At 36.4% G+C, this 17,625-nt stretch overlaps 1 protein-coding gene across 8 annotated transcripts in view; it reads left to right on the top strand.

The window, feature by feature from the left end:
- Window positions 1–17,625, top strand: part of DNAJB6 (DnaJ heat shock protein family (Hsp40) member B6) — a 112,830-nt gene that overhangs the window by 13,608 nt on the left and 81,597 nt on the right. The gene's annotated exons all lie outside the window — the stretch shown is intronic.

Genomic DNA, 17,625 nt, shown 5'->3' with positions numbered 1-17,625 from the left:
TCCATATTATTTACTTAATTCAATTTTTGTCTCATTGGTATAGGTGAACTTTGTGGTGCAGAGGTTACCTCTTCGCTTTTCCATTTTCTGTTTTTCCTGGGTTTTTTTAGGTTTTTGCAAGGCAAGTGAGGTTAAGTGGCTTGCCCAAGGCCACACAGCTAGGTCATTATTAAGTGTCTGAGACCAGATTTGAACCCAGGTACTCCTGACTCCAGGGCTGGTGCTTTATCCACTGTGCCACCTAGCTGTCCTCATTTTCTGTTTTTCTTATTCATATTTCCCTATATGTTCTTTGTAAGAATTTTTTAAAAAAATTGTGTTTTATATGTTTTTACATGTTTATAGATTACTCATTTTGGTATGAGGAATTAGGATCAAAGGAAAAGAAAGAAAACTATGAAGATAGGCAAGAAATACATAAGAGAAACTTTAAAAAAATTGAATGTAGTGTTCATTCTGATTCTGTAGGGATTTTTTGGGTTTTGTTTTTCTTCTCTGAATGGGAGTGGCATAGCTGGTCTCCAATATTTTACAGCTATATCATTTGTGAATTCATAGTCATTCTCAAATCTGCAGATTAAATTTGATTTTAGTTTGTACTTGAATTTGAAATCATTGGAACATTTTTGTCCATTAATGTGATATCTTTCCTAAAATTTGGTACCTAAAAAGTTGAAAATAATCTTCCAGATGTGTTCTAATCACAGAATATTATACCATTCTCCTCCCAACTCTTGTTTTTGTCTGTTTATCACAATTCACTTGCTTTTTCTCTTTCTGTAAACTTGGAGTTATAAGGAGTTCTGACTGAGTCTTAATCACACCAGTTTCTTAGTAGTTGAAGCATTCAATATAGTTAACAAAAGGAGAATAATATTCAACGTGTGTGTGTGTGTGTGTATAAACATACATGCAAATGTCTAGAGAATATTTTCAATTGATGCAGCTGAACAGATCTCCTTTGCCTGAGTTGCTATTGTGCTCTATCAAGTTTGAGAAAGGGTGCTTGAGTACCTCATTGTGGTTGTTTTGTACTTAGTTGACTGGACAGTGATTTCAATAATCTGAATCCTTAGTATCATGCTTGAACCTATTTTTTATATTTATTTTTATTTACACATTACTAAAATATTCTTGTATAAGAGTACATATAATACCCCCTCCCCCACAAAAAAGATAAAACCACATGAGAAATAAAGTGCAAGAAAGAGGAAAAAATGTGTGAAACCATCAGCTCTGTTTTGGATGGATCACATTCTTTATCATAAGTCCATCACAGAAGTTACTTCCATGTTTTTCCACAGTTGCTGCTGTTGATTGTAATTCCCTCCATCCATTCCACCCCACTACCATCTATTATATTTTCTCCCTTCTTTCACTCTGTCCCTCTTCTAAAATGTGCTATAGGGTAACTGAGTGGCACAGCAGACAGAGCACTGGCCCTGGGGCTAAGAGGTCCCAAGCCCACATCCCACCCCAGAGACCCAGCAGCCACGAGACCCCTTGGTCCTGGACAGACTAGCCAATTCCACCACCTTTCAAAAAGTAAAAAAGAAAATGTGTTACATCTGACTATCCTCTCCTGTGATTTACCTTCTCCTCTAACATTTGCATTCCCCATCCCCCTTCTCTCCTTTTTCCTCTAGATTGTTTATATCCCCTATTGAGTGTGTATGCTGTTTCCTCTTTTTTTTATTAGGGTTTTGCAAGGCAACGGGGTTAAGTGGCTTGCCCAAGGCCACACAGCTAGGTAATTATTAAGTGTCTGAGGCTGGATTTGAACCCAGGTACTCCTGATTCCAGGGGTGGTGCTCTATCCAATGTGCCACCTAGCTGCCCCTGCTGCTGTTTCCTCTCTGAGCCATTTCTGATGAGAATGAAACCTCTAACTCCTTAGCAATTTCTTTTCTTTTTTGGGGGGGGCAACGCAATGGGGTTAAGTGATTTGCCCAAGGTCATACAGCTAGGTAATTATTAAGTGTCTTGAGTCTGGATTTGAACTCCTGACTCCAGGGCTGGTGCTCTATCCACTGCTCCACCTAGTTGCTGTAGGCAGTGGAACAGGTAGGATTATCACCCATGATCTATGAAACCACTGATATAGTGGGGTGTGCCTCTTCCCTCTCTGATGCAGAAACCCGAATCAGCCCCACAAGAATGTTTGAAGCTCTCTGAGATAATCACAGAAGGGCTTAGGGGTGAATGAAGTAGCTAGAATTTAGATTACTGCAAGAAGAGGATGTGCTATCAAAGACAGACATGTCCCTCCTTCAGCTCTCCACTATGTACTATTTACTATGATATGGTACAGCTTCCCAATACACCTATTGTGTGTATTCCTTGTTATGTCCCCCCTTCCTTTACATACATAGTATGTACAGAAAATGTGCATGCAAACCACCTCCCTTTTATATCCCCTGTTCCATGCTTCTATCTTCCTTCTTGGAATTTTCAGGATGTGGGTGTTCAAGTGGTTTCTGCCCTCATCTACTTTACCCCCTAAGAATCTCCCTCTTTTCCTTTTATGGACCGCTAAATGTTTCATTCCTCTCAGAGCTGCAGATGGAGAATGGAGGTAGCTGGAAGGTTAATTTCTGTCTCTCTCAAGAAAACCTCCACCCTCTGGCTTTCCATTCAGAGAGGATAAGAGGCTAAGGGAAAGGGGTAGCCAAGGCTTGAATTAGCAAACATGGTGATTGAGATTAGAAGTCATCAATTCATCTTGGGAAGGGCATCTTTGTTCTTTGAGTTGAAACTCAGCAGTGCTGTAGATGGGGAGTGGAAATTTGAGAATTGATAAATGAAGTTTGGTGCTTAATTGCAAAGCGGTTAAGGAGAAGTAGAATGAGTCAGTGATAGTTTCCAGGTTGTTTAAAGAAGTGAGTGGAATATTCCCAATAAAATCTTCTTAGGGTTAATATTCCTAGTGAAGTCCTCAGGGTTAAGAAATATTAACAAAACCAAACCATTATTCTTAGAAATAAGACCTTGCATTCCAATGAGACTTGTAATGCCACCTGTTTTTTTTTTTTTTCCGATAAGGATATTTCTACTAACTGGGAGGATAAGTAGACTGTTCCTAGACCTTGTGTTCCAAGAAAAGTTGTAATACTTCAATAAGACAGTTATAATCCTGAAGGTTATTCTTAACCATATGGATAATATTTTATAAAAACTTTTCATTCTTTGTTTTCTGGGGGTAGATTTTGATGAGTGGAATGTAACTGAAGCAATGAGTTGACAGAAGATAGGGAGGAGAGGAGGGGATTGAGTTAGGCTACGTAATCCTACTTGACTCAATTAGGGAAGCTCCTTGATCTTCACTCTCTTTTTTTTTTCTTTAATATTCTCATTTTATACAAATAATGGTTTTTTATATACATTAATAAAATATTCTTGTTTAAGAGTAAGTGAAATACCCCCTCCCCATAAATATAGACTTGCTTGAGCGATAAAGTAAAAGGGAGAGAAAAAATTAAAATTAAAAAAATAGTAATTGTAGGTATGGCCAGGTGGTGCAATGGATGGAGTACCAGCCCTGGAGCCAGGAGCAACAGGAATAATAATAAAAAATGTGCTTCAGTCTGTGTTCCAACACCACCAACTCTATCAGGATAAGTCCATGGCAAAAGTTACTTCCATATTTTTCTTCTGTTGCCATTGCTGATTGCAGCTCCCTCCTTTCATATTTCTCCACTACCGTGTACTATATTTTCTCTCTCCTTTCACACTGACTCTGCTGTAGGGGAGCTGAGTGGCACAGCAGACAGATCCCTGGTCCTGGGGCCAAGAGGCCCTGAGCCCCCCACCACCCCTTAGGCCCAACATCCACCCAGCCCTTTGGTCCTGGACAGGCCATCAAATCTCAGCCCCTTGCAAGAAGTAAAAAAGAAAATGTGTTATATTTGACCACTCCCCCCCCCCCCCCCCATGGTCCATCCTCTCCTCTGTCACTCACATCTTCCCCTTCCCCCTGTCCCCCCCTTCTTACTCCAGATGTCTATACCCCATTGAGTATATATGCTGTTTCCTCTCTTAGACACCTGATGAGAGCAAAGGTTCCCTCATTCCCCCTTGCCTCCCCCTTCCATATCATTGCAATAGCTCATTGTAATAAAGAAAAATCTTATTATATGAAATATCTTAGACTATCCTCCTCCTTTTTCTCCCATTCCATTTCCCTTTTTTTCTATTGACTCCATTTTTACACCATATTTTATCTTCGAATTCAGCTTTCTTCTGTGCATCAACTATAAAAGCTCCCTCTACCTGCTCTATTAACTGAGAAGGTTCATATGAGTATTATCAGTGTCATTTTTCTATGTAGGAATACATGCAGTTCCTCATCATCAAGTCCTTCATATTTTCCCCTTCTCCAGTCTCCATGCTTCACCTGAGTCCTGTATCTGAAGATCAAACCTTCTGTTCAGCTCTGGCCTTTCCAGCAGGAACATTTGAAATTCCCCTGGTTCATTGAAAGTCCATCTTTTTCCCTGGAAGAGGACATTCAGCCTTGCTGGGTAGTTGATTCTTGGCTGCGTTTCAATCTCTTTTGCCTTCTGGTATATTATATTCCAAGCCCTTTGAGCTTCCAATGTAGCTGCTGCTAAGTCCTGTGTGATCCTGACTGCAGCTCCACGATATTTGAATTGTGTCCTTCTGGCTGCTTGTAATATTTTCTCTTTGACTTGGGAGTTCTGGAATTTGACTATAATATTCCTAGGGGTTGGTTTTTTGGGATCTCTTTCTCGGGGGGATTGGTGGATTCTCTCCATTTCTATTTTGCCCTCTGCTTCTAGAATATCAGGGCAATTTTCCTGTAGTAATTCTTTGAAAATGATGTCAAGGCTCTTTTCCTGATCATGACTTTCAGGTATTCCAATAATTTTTAAATTATCTTTCTTAAGTCAGTTTTCCATATCAGTTGTTTTTTTTTCAATGAGATGTTTCACATTTTCTTCTAATTTTTCATTTTTTTTTAGTTTTGAAGTAATGAGTCCTGGTTTCTTGTAAATTCATCAGTCTCCCTGAATTCCATTCTTTGAAGGATTTGTTCTCAGAGCTTTCTTATCTCTTTCCATCTGGTGAATTTTGCTTTTTAAAGCATTCTTCTCAATAACTTTTTGAACTGTTTTATCCATTTGACCTAAGCTGGTTTTTAGCATGCTATTTTCTTCAGCATTTTTTTAGATTTCCTTGACTAAGCATGTTTTTCCTGCATCTCTCTCATTTCTTTTCCCAGTTTTTCTTCTAACTCCCTCATTTGATTTTCAAAGTCTTTTTTGAGCTGTGTCATAGCCTGAGCCCAATTTCAATGTTTTTCTTGGAGTCTTTAGATGCAGGAGCTTGTGCTTCCTCATCTTTAGACTGAGTGTTTTGATCCTTCTTGGGCTCATATGCAAAATATTTCTCAATGGTGTTATTTCTCTGCTTGCTCATTTTCCCAGCCTGAATGTGTTCAGAGCCCCAGAGTCCTGTTTCTGGGGCAGAGGACAGAGCTGGGCAGTCTCTCCACTCCTCTACCCTTAGTAAGCTGATCATTCAAGGTTCAGTTGCCTTGCTGCTCCTGTGTGCCCTGAGGGCTGGGCTTCATGGTCCCCCACCCCCGCAGAGGTACCCCCGCTGGTCCCCACTCTGCCTGGTGCTCCCTGGGCATTTCCCTGCTGCTGTGAGCCATGGCTCCCAGTTTACTGGGCCTCCGGGAGGCTGAAGTTCTTTCCCTCTGGCGGGCCACCCCTCTGACCCCAGGGAGCAGAGCCTTTCTGCTCTTTTCCAGGTTACCTTGAGTAGGAGAACTGCCTCACTGAGTCCCTTTGTGGGTTCTGTCTCGAAAATTTAGTTAGAGTCCTTAGTTAAGAAGTTTTATGAGAGAGCACCTAAGACAGGATCCTCTCTTGTAGCCATCTTGGCTCCCGACTAGCGATCTTCACTCTCTTTGTGAGACTTGGAGTGTCTTTCTCTGGAGAAAAGCAAATAAAAACTTTCTTTTGCTCAGTCCAGCCCCTGAAGATTTTGTTCAGTGTAATTTTACCCCACACAGAACAAAAAGAGAATTATAGTGTGAGAGCTTTAGGGTCCTATGAAAATTTTTAATATTTAAGCATTAGGATACCTGGGTGTTGTCTTTTTTCCCCTTTAGATAACAAGGAATGAGTTGATTGGGAGAAATTGAGACTACAGAAAGTGTATGTTTGTGGGACAGTCTCCTGGCAAAGAAGGTGCTAGTAGAAGGATTGATTTAAGAGCTTAATCTGAATGGGGGAAAGGGAAAACATCTAGTATCTGATTAATGTGTCCTTTTGAGTTACATTACACAGAAATAAATTACACAGACATTAATTAAGCAGTTTTCTCTAAGGCACTGTGTTAGCTATAGTAATACAATACAGTTCTTAGTTTCAAGAAAGTAAACATTTGAGGGTGGAGTTATATGGAGGGAGCTGATATATGTACATAAATATAATGTCCTAGAATGATACAAGATTGCTAAAAAAAAAAAATTTAAGAACAGGGAACTTTAGGGGGAGGGGTTAAGAATTAGGAAAGGCTAGGAGAAGTGGCATCATTTGAATTCACCCTTTATGGAATTGAATGTATGGATGAGAAAGTACATTCCAACCTTGGGGGCCAGATATGAGTCTGAATAGGCAAAAGACCAGAATGTACAATTTCTGAAACAATTACTAGTCCAGTTTTGTAGACGTTGGATTTAAGTGAAGAATAAAAATAAGCATTTATTCAATGATTTTTGTGTTAGGTCCTAGGGAAACAAACCTAAAGATGAGTCATTCTGACCTTTTAAAGAATTTGCATTCCCATTCACAATTGAGTCAAATACAAGAAATACACAAAATAAAGAGTGCTTATTGGATTTATTTTATAACTCTAGGAGTTAGGAAGGGCATCTTAAATGGTTGGGTTTGTGTATGGCGGGGAGGGTGGTTATTGAAACTGCATTTTAAAGGAAACCAAAAGGTGAGTTTTAGTTATGAAGATAGAATTTTTCAAGGCATCATGGAAGGGAGATAGATACCTTTGGGGATTGGACCTTGGGAAGGGCAAAAATGCACATAGGAAGCCTAAAAGATTGTGAATGGAGCAAATGAAATATGGGCCTGAGGAATTAGAGTTCTGTCCTAAAGGCATTGGAGAGCCTTTGAAGTAAGGAAAGCCTTGTGCTTTAGGAATTTGATATCTATGTAGATTATGGAGTGAAGAAGCAAGACTTGTAATATTTGAAACTACGATTGTACTAGGATGATTTCGTTTAGTGAGAAGAGATTTTAAAAAAATTTAACATTTTTTCCCCAATTACAAGTAAACACGATTTTAGTGTGCTTTTTCCCCAAATTTTTTGAGTTCCAAATCTCCTTCCTCTCCTCCCTGTTTGACACAGGCACTATATATGTATATGTATAGTCATGCAAAATGCATTTTCATTTGAGTATAAGTATACGAAGAAAAATAAAAGTTATCTTTATTCTGCAGTTAGATGCCACCAGTAGTTTCTCTGGATATGGGCAACCCTCATCAAAAATCTTTTGAGATTTGTCTTTGATCATTTTATTGCTGAGAATAATTGATCTTCATCCAATATTACTGTTACTGTGTTCTCCTGGTTCTGCTTATTTCACTTTGAATTAGTTCATGTAAGTCTTTAGGTTTGAGAAGGGGATAGATACAAATAGAATTGTAAAATGGGGTGCTAAGAACAAATGTGAACTATGACTGCTGGGTTTTGAACCTAAAAGAGTTGGAGAATGCTGGTCTTCTTGACAGTAATAGGGAAGTTAGAAGAGAAAAAAGTGTTTTGTTTTAAATATGTCAGAGTTTGAGATTCCTCTGGAATATACATGTGGAGATAATTGTGCTACTGGTCAATAAGAAATAACAGCTAGGGAGGGCTTTGTCATCTTTGTTAAGCAATAGATAATGGTTATATCCAAGGAAAAGCACTTGAGCAGATGATGGAGTATCTCATGTATCCAAGGGGTCTTCTTAAGAGATTTGCTGGTTTGGGCTTGAAGTGCTTGGTGCATATAGTAGGCACTTGATAAATGTTTACTGATGGATTATTATTCTGGCTTTAATTTTTCTTTTTACTTCTTCAGGAACAACAGTATATATCTAATTATTTTGAAGCATGAAGTACACATTCTGCTTGACATTTTTAAAGCACTTCATAGATTCAAACTTTGTTATAGTCAATTACTCTTGGAATTTTTAATCTTTAAAAGTTCAGTTCTAGTGGCATCTTTTACACCATTCACTAATAATCAACAATAAATTTTAAATTTTTATTTAAGGCAATGGGATTAAGTGACTTGCCCAAGGTCACACAGTGTCTGCAGCTAGAATTGAACTCAGGTTCTCCTGACTCCAGGACTGTTAGCTGCCCCACCACCACAACAATAAATTAATAAATACTTGACACTTGAAGAAAGTGGTTTTAAAAAGTTATTTTATTTCATTACCAATGAATGCTTAACTGTAAATGGTACTTCTGAGTTTTGTGTTTATTTTGTATTTAGTTTTATGTGTTCATAGTAAAGGCTGTTGTTGAAAAAAAGAAAAAAAGAAAAAAAAAGAAAATGACTCTATCTGTAACTTGGGTGCTTCTCATAGTGCCTGCACATAGTTTGTCCTCAACAAGTACTTGCTTGAGCACAGATTTTAGAGCCAGAAGGGCCTGGGGATTGAGGCAGAGAGATCATTAAGTGGGAGCCTGAAATAGCCTCACAAGGACCAGGCTTGGGAAATAGCTGGGCGGGACTACGAGAGGGTCTTTATAATATGTGTTAGTAAGATGGAATCCCTCAACTTGATTGATGGTGGAGACTTGGCCAAACCTGCACTTTAGAAATGAAATCTGTCCAGAACTGTGCTCATTATTTGCCCCTCTCAAGCTGTCCTCTTCCAAACTTCCATAATGCTGATGAGGACACCACTATCTTCTCTTATACTCACCCTCTTGCTAAATCTCATTTCATCAAAATGTCTGCCCTTACAATATCCACTCACAAGGTAGTCACCCCTGAATGATAGCACTCTGATGGCACAATGCATTCTCTACTTAAGGCCAAAGTAATATTCCTGAAGTGCAGATTTGATCATGTCTCTGGCACCATAAACTTCAAGGAAGTAATAAACAGCAAATAAAAATGCTTTCATTCTAGCTTTGAATAATATAGCCTGAAAAGTTCACCAAAATGGTTGTGCTAGGGGCAAAGTAGTAGGGGGGGTGGTGGCACAGGGATGGGTGGGGTTAGTAGTAAGCAGTAGTTAGTAGCAGCAATAGCAGCAATTAATATTATTATTACTGTTGGTATTCCTCTTACCAGTTCTCTTTGATTCAATATGTTAGTCACCAAACATTTATTAAATGCTTATTATATGTCAAGCATTGTGCTTAGCATTGAGAATACACATACATGCAAAAAGAGTGACCAACTTCAAGTAGCAGACATTAAGCCAACACTCAGTAGAAAACTGAAAGGAAAGTGTTCTAAGTTCTAAGGGGCATGATGAACTCCAGAGGAAGCAACTTGAAGAGATGACTGCCCTGTATTTCTCCTTAGATGAACGATAGAGGGCACACTGGTATGATCTTCAGGATAGAGATGTTTCTGGGGCATGATGAGCTTCAGTGGAGTGTAGCCTTGGGATATGCCTGGATATTAAATGGAGGGTTTTATTTTCTTATCACAAGTCTTAAAAAAGAAACCTCACAGATTCCAGGTTAAAATCTAGTCTGATTTCATACATGAAAGGAATACTCATCATAGCATATCTGACTTAGTTTGTGCCCTACCTTCCTTGAAGCATAATTGGTATTAAGATATGGTTTTCTTTCCTCAAGGAATTTAAAACATAATATTGATAGCCAATAACTAACAAAATAAAAACTAGACTATAGAATTGAACTGTGGATTATGATGGCATATTTACATCAAAGCAATGGAATCTTTTACTATAAGAAATGACAAAGAAAAAGAAATAAAGGGAGATTTATAAAAAGTCAAGCTAAATGAGAGAGAACTAAAAGTATACATTTTAAGCAACAACAATAAAATCAAAATATAGGGGCAGCTAGGTGGTGCAGTGGATATAATATTGGCCTTGGAGTCAAGAGTACCTGAGTTCAAGTCTGGCCTCAGACACTTAATAATGACCTAGCTGTGTGGCTTTGGGCAAGCCACTTAACCCCATTTGCCTTGCAAAAAAAACCCCCCTAAAAACAAAATATACACAATTAAGGGGACATAAACATAGCACTTACATTTATTAAATGAATAATATACAAGCTTATGTTTCCATGAACAAACATTTTAAAAATTTGTGTCTATTTGAACATTTATGCTCATTGATGGTTCCTAAATTTATAATAAAAATATTTTTATTCTATTACAAATTAAATTCTGTTAAGAATTTGGAGATGGGTTCTCTGTCATCACATCCAACTGAGATCAATGCATAACATGGAACCAATGTTATGCAAGAATGGGGTAAAAATGGTAAAACTCTAAATAAAATCTTCTAAAAGGACAAAAAAAGTTTTAGAGATAGAATCAATAAATTCAAGAAGTACTTTGCTCATTCCAATTTATCATTTCCTTTGACTTACCATTTTTCATAGTTCAAGTATATACACTATGATAACATTTAGTATTCCATTCCATTACTGAATATAATTTTAATTCTTCACAGCCTTTTGTACTACTTTTTAAAGCCTTTTGTGCTTTTAAAGAGCTTCATTGTTGCATTATTTAAAAAGTGCCTGCTAGGACACTTGATATTTCTTGTAGGAGTTGTCTTGGTCTCAAGTATTTAAGCAGAGGCTGATTAGGAATTTTTATGTCAGCCAAGTTTTGAAAATGGCAACCTTTGCATTCTCTAAACTATGGATGGCTTCTGGATTTTTACATAGTTTCATAACCTTTATAATAAGCCCATTCCCAGATTGATACTGCTCCATACCCCCCCTCAGCCTCCAGTTACACAGTTGTATTAAACTATTATACTGTAGAATCAGAAAGATTTTTTTTTAACAAGGGAATTCCCACACTGTGATACTGTGTTGAAACTGGTTTTAATACACAAGTTTTCATGTGTGTCTATACAAAGCGTCATAATTTGAAAAATCTGAAAGTGTTGTATAATTTATATAAACAAAACTGACTATGGAGTGTCAGAATGACAACAGCTTTGATTACATTTTTTCCTAAGTATTTTATCTTAAGTCAAATGCAAGGAATGTATCGCAATGTTTGCATATTTATTTTGTGAGTTCTCCTTTCCAAAATAGTGAGATAATTATTTTTGTGCATAATGTTTATTAAAATGGAGATGGTTTCTTTCTGAGGTCTGAAAAAAGTCATTTGTTTAATTTACACATAAATCCCAGTGATGTGTGAATCTGAAGTATTTTGTAGGAGAGATCATAATGATGATAGATTTAAAAGTAGGAAGAGTCTTTAGAGGTAATCTAATTCCACTCCCCTCACTTTACAGAAGAGGAAACTGAGATCTAGAATGGTTAATGCCCTTCTGCTTAAGTAGCAGATAAATCCTCTCTTCCTAACAGCATTTGAGAAAATACCAGAAAAAGGCAATTTAACCTCAGTGTAGAAGATAGAAGATTTTTAATAGGATGGTTTTGTTTGCTCATATTAGTCTGTCTATTTAAGAGAATTCGTATTTATTGAATGCCAGCTCTTTGTCCAACACTGTAAGATTAGTTCAGTGACTGGAATCTGCTGAACTGCAGCTATTTTTTTTACTTATGTTGGGGCATCAATAAGATGAAATATTAGTAAATAACTAACATTTTTATAAACTTTACATTTGCAAATTGCTTGATTAATGCTGTTATCCCCATTTTTCAGAGGAGGTACTGGAGTTCGAGAGAGGTCAAGTCATTTGGTCAGGGTGACATAGCAAGTAAATGTCTGAGGCAGTATTTGAATTCGAGTCTTTGTGAATCTTGTGCCGCCTAACTGCACCTAGGAAACAAGATAGCTCATGTATAATCAAAGGATCTCTCAAAGCCAGTTTTAATGGCCTATTGAAAAAAAAGTTTTAAAACTCTAGTATATTTTTTGAAAAACATATTGATAAGATAAATGTCATCTTAAAATTTTACAGTATTGTGGTAGTAGTAACTGTAGTATTTTTAAGTAGACTGTTACAAATCTTGGGAGTTTTTAAAAAAAAATTTTTGAACCTACTGTGCATAAGATCTGATTTCTTAAGCCTGACCATGCTTAAGAATTAATGTAAATAACTTAATTAACTGTAACTTAATTTTGTAACTAGGTGGAATCATAGGATCTTAGTATTGGGAAGAAGTGGATCAACTCTCTAGTCTGGAATATTCCAATGTCCTCATTTTAATAATTAAGGATAATAAAAAAGGATAAGTAATTTGCAAGGTCAACTAGTCAGTGGTGGTAGGACATGGATTAGAACTTGGACTTGTGACTAGTCTGTATCTTATAAGGATTTACAAAGTTATAAAGGAATTCAGAGATTATCTCTTTCCACTTTTATTGGAACTTTTCCTGAACTGAATGTTCCCATGGAAATTGTTTTATCTAATTTTTTTCGGGAATTTTAAATCCCAAGAATGTCCTTGATACAAATCTTAGTAGATTTGGCTCATTGTTTTATCTTAGAAAATATTTTGATATTCTGTCATCAAGTTTGTTATTCTCCCTCACATCAGAAAATTTGTAAGCATGTTTTTATGCTTATATCTTTTTATCATTGATAACTGTTGAGCCAAACAGGATCCATGTAAAATGTTAACTTTCAAAAAGATGGTGTTTGATGATCCCTTAATTGCTATTCTTTGCATTGAATTATTCATCTACCAAGCTACTTTTACCGAGTCTTTTTCATCATTCCAACTTGCCCACAATACTTGGGAGAGTTATCTTAAATGTAATAAAATGTCATAAAAATATCTGTCTTGTAGGTAGATAATTTTAAGAGACATAGGAATTCTTCCTTTGTCACTGTCCAGCATTTATCAGTAAAGTTTTTAAGTGGTAACTTTTAGGATTTTAAACACTATGCTACTAACAAGTGAAAAAAATTGACTTGTAAATTTCATATAAGTTGGGTTTATTGAAGAATTTAGTATGGCTAGACCTATATGGATGATGGAGGGACATCACTGCTACCAGTGTTTCTCCTAGGCATATTATAAGTCATCTTGTCATTGTAGTGGAGGTTAGAAAATGATTTGCATTATAGAGAGATTTTTTAGATTGAACAGTTTATATGCAGTCTTAGTTTTAGTGTAAATTCTTTGCTTTAGACTAACTTCACAGGTTTTAAGAGAATATAGCCTATCTAGGTTTGCTGCCAGTTTGTTTTGATCACAAGGTTGGTCCTTTGGTTAGTGATGTGACTTTGGCACACATTCTATATATCTTTAGTAGCTTTATAACTATAGCTAGCTATTAAATTGAATAGGAATTTTGCATTGGATACTTTCTCATAATTTTCCCAAGAATAACAGATGCATTAATTTTGAAAATGACAGTTTGTCTCAGGATAGGCAGCCTGTTTAGATGCATGCTAAATAAGCTGTTCTAAATACAGTCTTAGGGGATGGTCTTTGATAAAAACACTTAGGTAAATCTTTGCAAAAGAGGAGAGACATTATTAGACATTTAGTCTCTACTAGGAGGTTAGAACAACTAATGTGATTCACTAGAATAAACACTGGATTTGATGTTTTAGGACTTGGAAACCTCAAATTGTAGTATACCACTTAGTTATTGGACCTTGGGCAAGTCATACTGCGTGTTCTTAATATGCAAAATGATACTGCTGGACTACATGACTATGTCCCTTTCAAACTCTTATTATTCAAAAGGGTTATGATCTACAAAAAAAAAAAGTTCCCTTCCGATTTAGGAAGAGAGAATGTCCAATTTAGTATATCTTGTGTAGTAAATGTATCTAATCCCTGTCAAGGGGCACATTTTTGCAGGCAGAATTCAATGCATTAAAACAAAATTGTGAGATGGTTCATAGTAGTCACACAAATCACTGGCCAAGAAAGGAAGGGTCATCTTTTTTTTTTTTTTAGCAGTGTCATTGTTTAAACATAATTTGACATTTCCTGTATTATCCTTGTCAACAAGGATAATATTTGTTTTTGAAATATATTCTGACTCTTAGTGTTTACAACCCTTTGGGTTCTTTGAAGGTTTAAAAAAATTTTAGAATTTTTGCCAAGGCTGTCAATATTTGTCTCTTAATTTAAAGAATCTACTTTCCAGAAATTGGGATTGCATTTGCCCATCTCCACTCCTGAGGCATACCTCTTTTGTTTGATTTTTTTTTTCAGAGATCACTGAAGGTGGTTCAGGGGAACAATAGTAAGACTGGTAAAGATAGGTTGAAGTCATATTGTGAAGGTCTTTAAGTACCACAAAAAAGATATTTGTATTTGATTCTAAAGTTATTAAATAGGGAGCCATTTCTCTTTGAGAACAAAAGATAGTTGCTCCTCTGTTTAACACTTCATTTATCATCTGCAAAATGAAGGACGACTGGGTCAAGTGTTTGTTAAATTGAATTTAATGAAAACTCCATTCTGGATCTAAAATGCTTTGATTATGTTCAATAATTGATTGTTGATGACAGTTGTCCTAGGTTCTAGGTAGGTTTTATATTAAATGATACAGTATTGTCTCTGTATATGGAGAAATAAAGTCTAATAATAGTTACTTTAGGGCATGAGAGAAACAGTACAATGGAATAAACGGATGTGTTGGATTCATAGGTCTTAGAGTTTAGGTTGCATTTTCCTTAATTTGCTTTAGGAATATGTTTCTGGTATGGTAATAATTATTTAGTATGAGAAACTGGAGGTGGAATAGTACTGGTGGTTTTTAGGAGCAGAGACTAGGGCTGACTAGAATATAGAATATCTTGAGTGGTCATACTGGTAGGAAGATCAAGCTAGGAAAAATATTGTTGTGTTCAGTTGTGGTGACCTTTTGAGACTAAAAAAAGTACTTTTAACTTTAGGTAATAAAGAATTAAAAATTTTGATATTTTACCAAATACATGTTATGAAAGTTTAACATTTGTCCATATGCCTTTGTATAATTTTAAGTTAAAAATATTTCCTTCCACCCTCCCTTCCGACCTCCCTCTTCTCAAGTGGCAGTCAGGTTTAATGTACATACATTTGTGTTAAACATGTTTATAGATTCTTTTGGTGTGAGGAATTAGGATTAAGGGAAGGGAAAGAAAAACATGAGATTTTTAAAAAAGTGAACATACTGTTCATTAGATTCTGAAGGATTTTTTTTTTTTGTTTTGTTTTTCTAGTGTTCTAGCTCTGAATTGCTGGTTAGCAGCTGCATCCATCAGGGTTGATCATCTCAAAATGTCACTGTGTACATTGTTTCTTGATTCTACTTCTTCTCTCAGTATCAGATCCTGTGATTCATTGTAGTTTCTTATAGAACAATAGTATTCCATAATTTGTTTACCCATTCCCTAGTTAATGGGTACTTTGCCACTATCAAAAGAATAACAAAATGAATATTCTAGAACATGTGGGATTTTCCCCATTTTTTAGGATTTCTTCTGGATATAGGCCTAGAATTGAAATTATTGAGTCAAAGGGTATAAACAATTTATTGCTTTTTGGGCATAGTTCCATATTGTTCTCAAATGGTTGGATCAGTTCACATCTATAAACAATTTTGAGCTGAGGAATGGCATGATCAGATTAGGCATTAAGATGTCTTGCAGCACAGTCAAAGAGGATCTGTTAGGAAGTCTTTTCTGATAAGTCCCTTTGGGTTGTGTTGAGGACTGGCTTCTACTAGAGGGAATTGAAGTTAAACAGGAAGATGAATTGGAGAGATTATATAAGTAGAATCAATAGAACTTACTTTTTTTAAAATTTGAGTGAAAGGTAAGTAATCCTCTCTGACACTATTAATAGGAATAGAAAATTCATAAGGAAAAGCCTGTCAAGGGAAAAATATCCTCTGAGCTAGAAGGGTTTGGTAGTCCAAAATCCCTTTCATTTTAGCAGTTGCAGGAAGAGACCCAGGGACTTCATAAAGGCACTTGGGCTGGAGTTGGAGCCCAGATTCTCTAAATTAAATGGATATGGGTCATTGGACTTGGTGATTAGGCCATAATCTTCTTTAGAGCTTGGTTTCTGTAGAGTGGGTGAGTCTGTTTAGTCAGTCCCATAGCTTTTTATCCTTCTGCTAGGTACTTTGCCTGGAGCGTGGTTATATGAAGACAAAGGGGAAACAGCCCTGTTCTCAAATGGTGTCCTCTTTTCTCTCCTTTACCCCTCATTTAGGAATCCTGTATATACACTTATAGAATGGTAGAAGAGTTTTGAAGGAATGGTTGAAGATGCATGGGGAATGGGGAGATGATTTATACAACTAGGTCCTGGAGATACAGAATGGGTATTGACCGAAAAGGACCCCCCCCCCCCCCAAATAATCTTAGTAAGGAAGAGACCAATAGTACCTCATGGTTTTTTTTGTTTTTTTGTAAGGCAGTTGAGGTTAGGTGACTGGTCCCAGGACACCCAGCTAGGTAATTGATAAGTGCCTGAGGCCAAATTTGAACTCTGTTCTCTTGGCTTTACTGTGCCACCTAGCTTTTTTCTAATATGTTAAGAGTTTTTATTAATAGTAATTTTTGCCAAGTATGCTTCATAAGTTACCTTATATTGTAGTGTCAAATAGAAATGAAAACCACTAAACTTTATATATGAAATCTACAGATTAGTATTGTTTTGTTGTATTTTTACATATTTCCCAATTACATTTTAATTTGATTCTATTTGCCTGCCTCATGTTAACCACCCGATACTAGTACAAGATGCTAAGTTTTTGAAGTTATTTAGTTTTTGCTTCAGTGGAGATTAAATTAGATTGGATGTAGTCTAAGGAATTGAAAGTAAAGAATAAATATACAGAAGTGACATTAGCCGCAGTAATTTTAGACCATAGGAAAAATCTCATAGGAAATTTTTTGAAAAGATGCTGAACAATAATTTTTATAATTAATTTGAGGTTAACCCTATCATCTTTGCCTTGAGCACCTTAATGAAGAAATTAATGGCAGCAGTGTAAAGACTGTCCTTGATTTTCTGATGGGGAAAAAGCAGTCCCACAGACAGAGGCATGGCAGAAGTTAGTTTTTTGTTTGGTCTTCTGAAAAACCACATGAGATCTAATATGCTTAGTTACAGGTGTTTGGGTAAGAGTGTTTTTGAAAAGAAAATCAGTTTTTGGTAGCTATCTGGATTAAGAAACCCAAGAGACCTAGAATCAAGAAAATTTAGAAACTTTAGAAAATTTGTGATCCATTCTCTTTCCCCCCAAATTGGATTTTCTCAGACTTCATGACATTGGTGTTAGATTCTCTATTTATTGGATTATAGGTTTATTAGAATTAGATGGGGGAATATATTTGGGGTAAAAAGTGAGGGCTCTTGGGAACTCAGCTGCTTGAGATCTAGCTATTCTGACCATTCAGACCACATATCACTCCATCCCATTCTATCTACTCTTTGTTGGACCTTTGCATTGGCTGACCTCCATGCTTAGAATGCACTTC

The sequence above is a fragment of the Macrotis lagotis genome, chromosome 7, assembly GCF_037893015.1.
Source record: "Macrotis lagotis isolate mMagLag1 chromosome 7, bilby.v1.9.chrom.fasta, whole genome shotgun sequence".
Taxonomy (NCBI): domain Eukaryota; kingdom Metazoa; phylum Chordata; class Mammalia; order Peramelemorphia; family Peramelidae; genus Macrotis; species Macrotis lagotis.
Note: the sequence above shows the minus strand (reverse complement) of the source record. Positions and strands in the feature narration are given on the sequence as shown.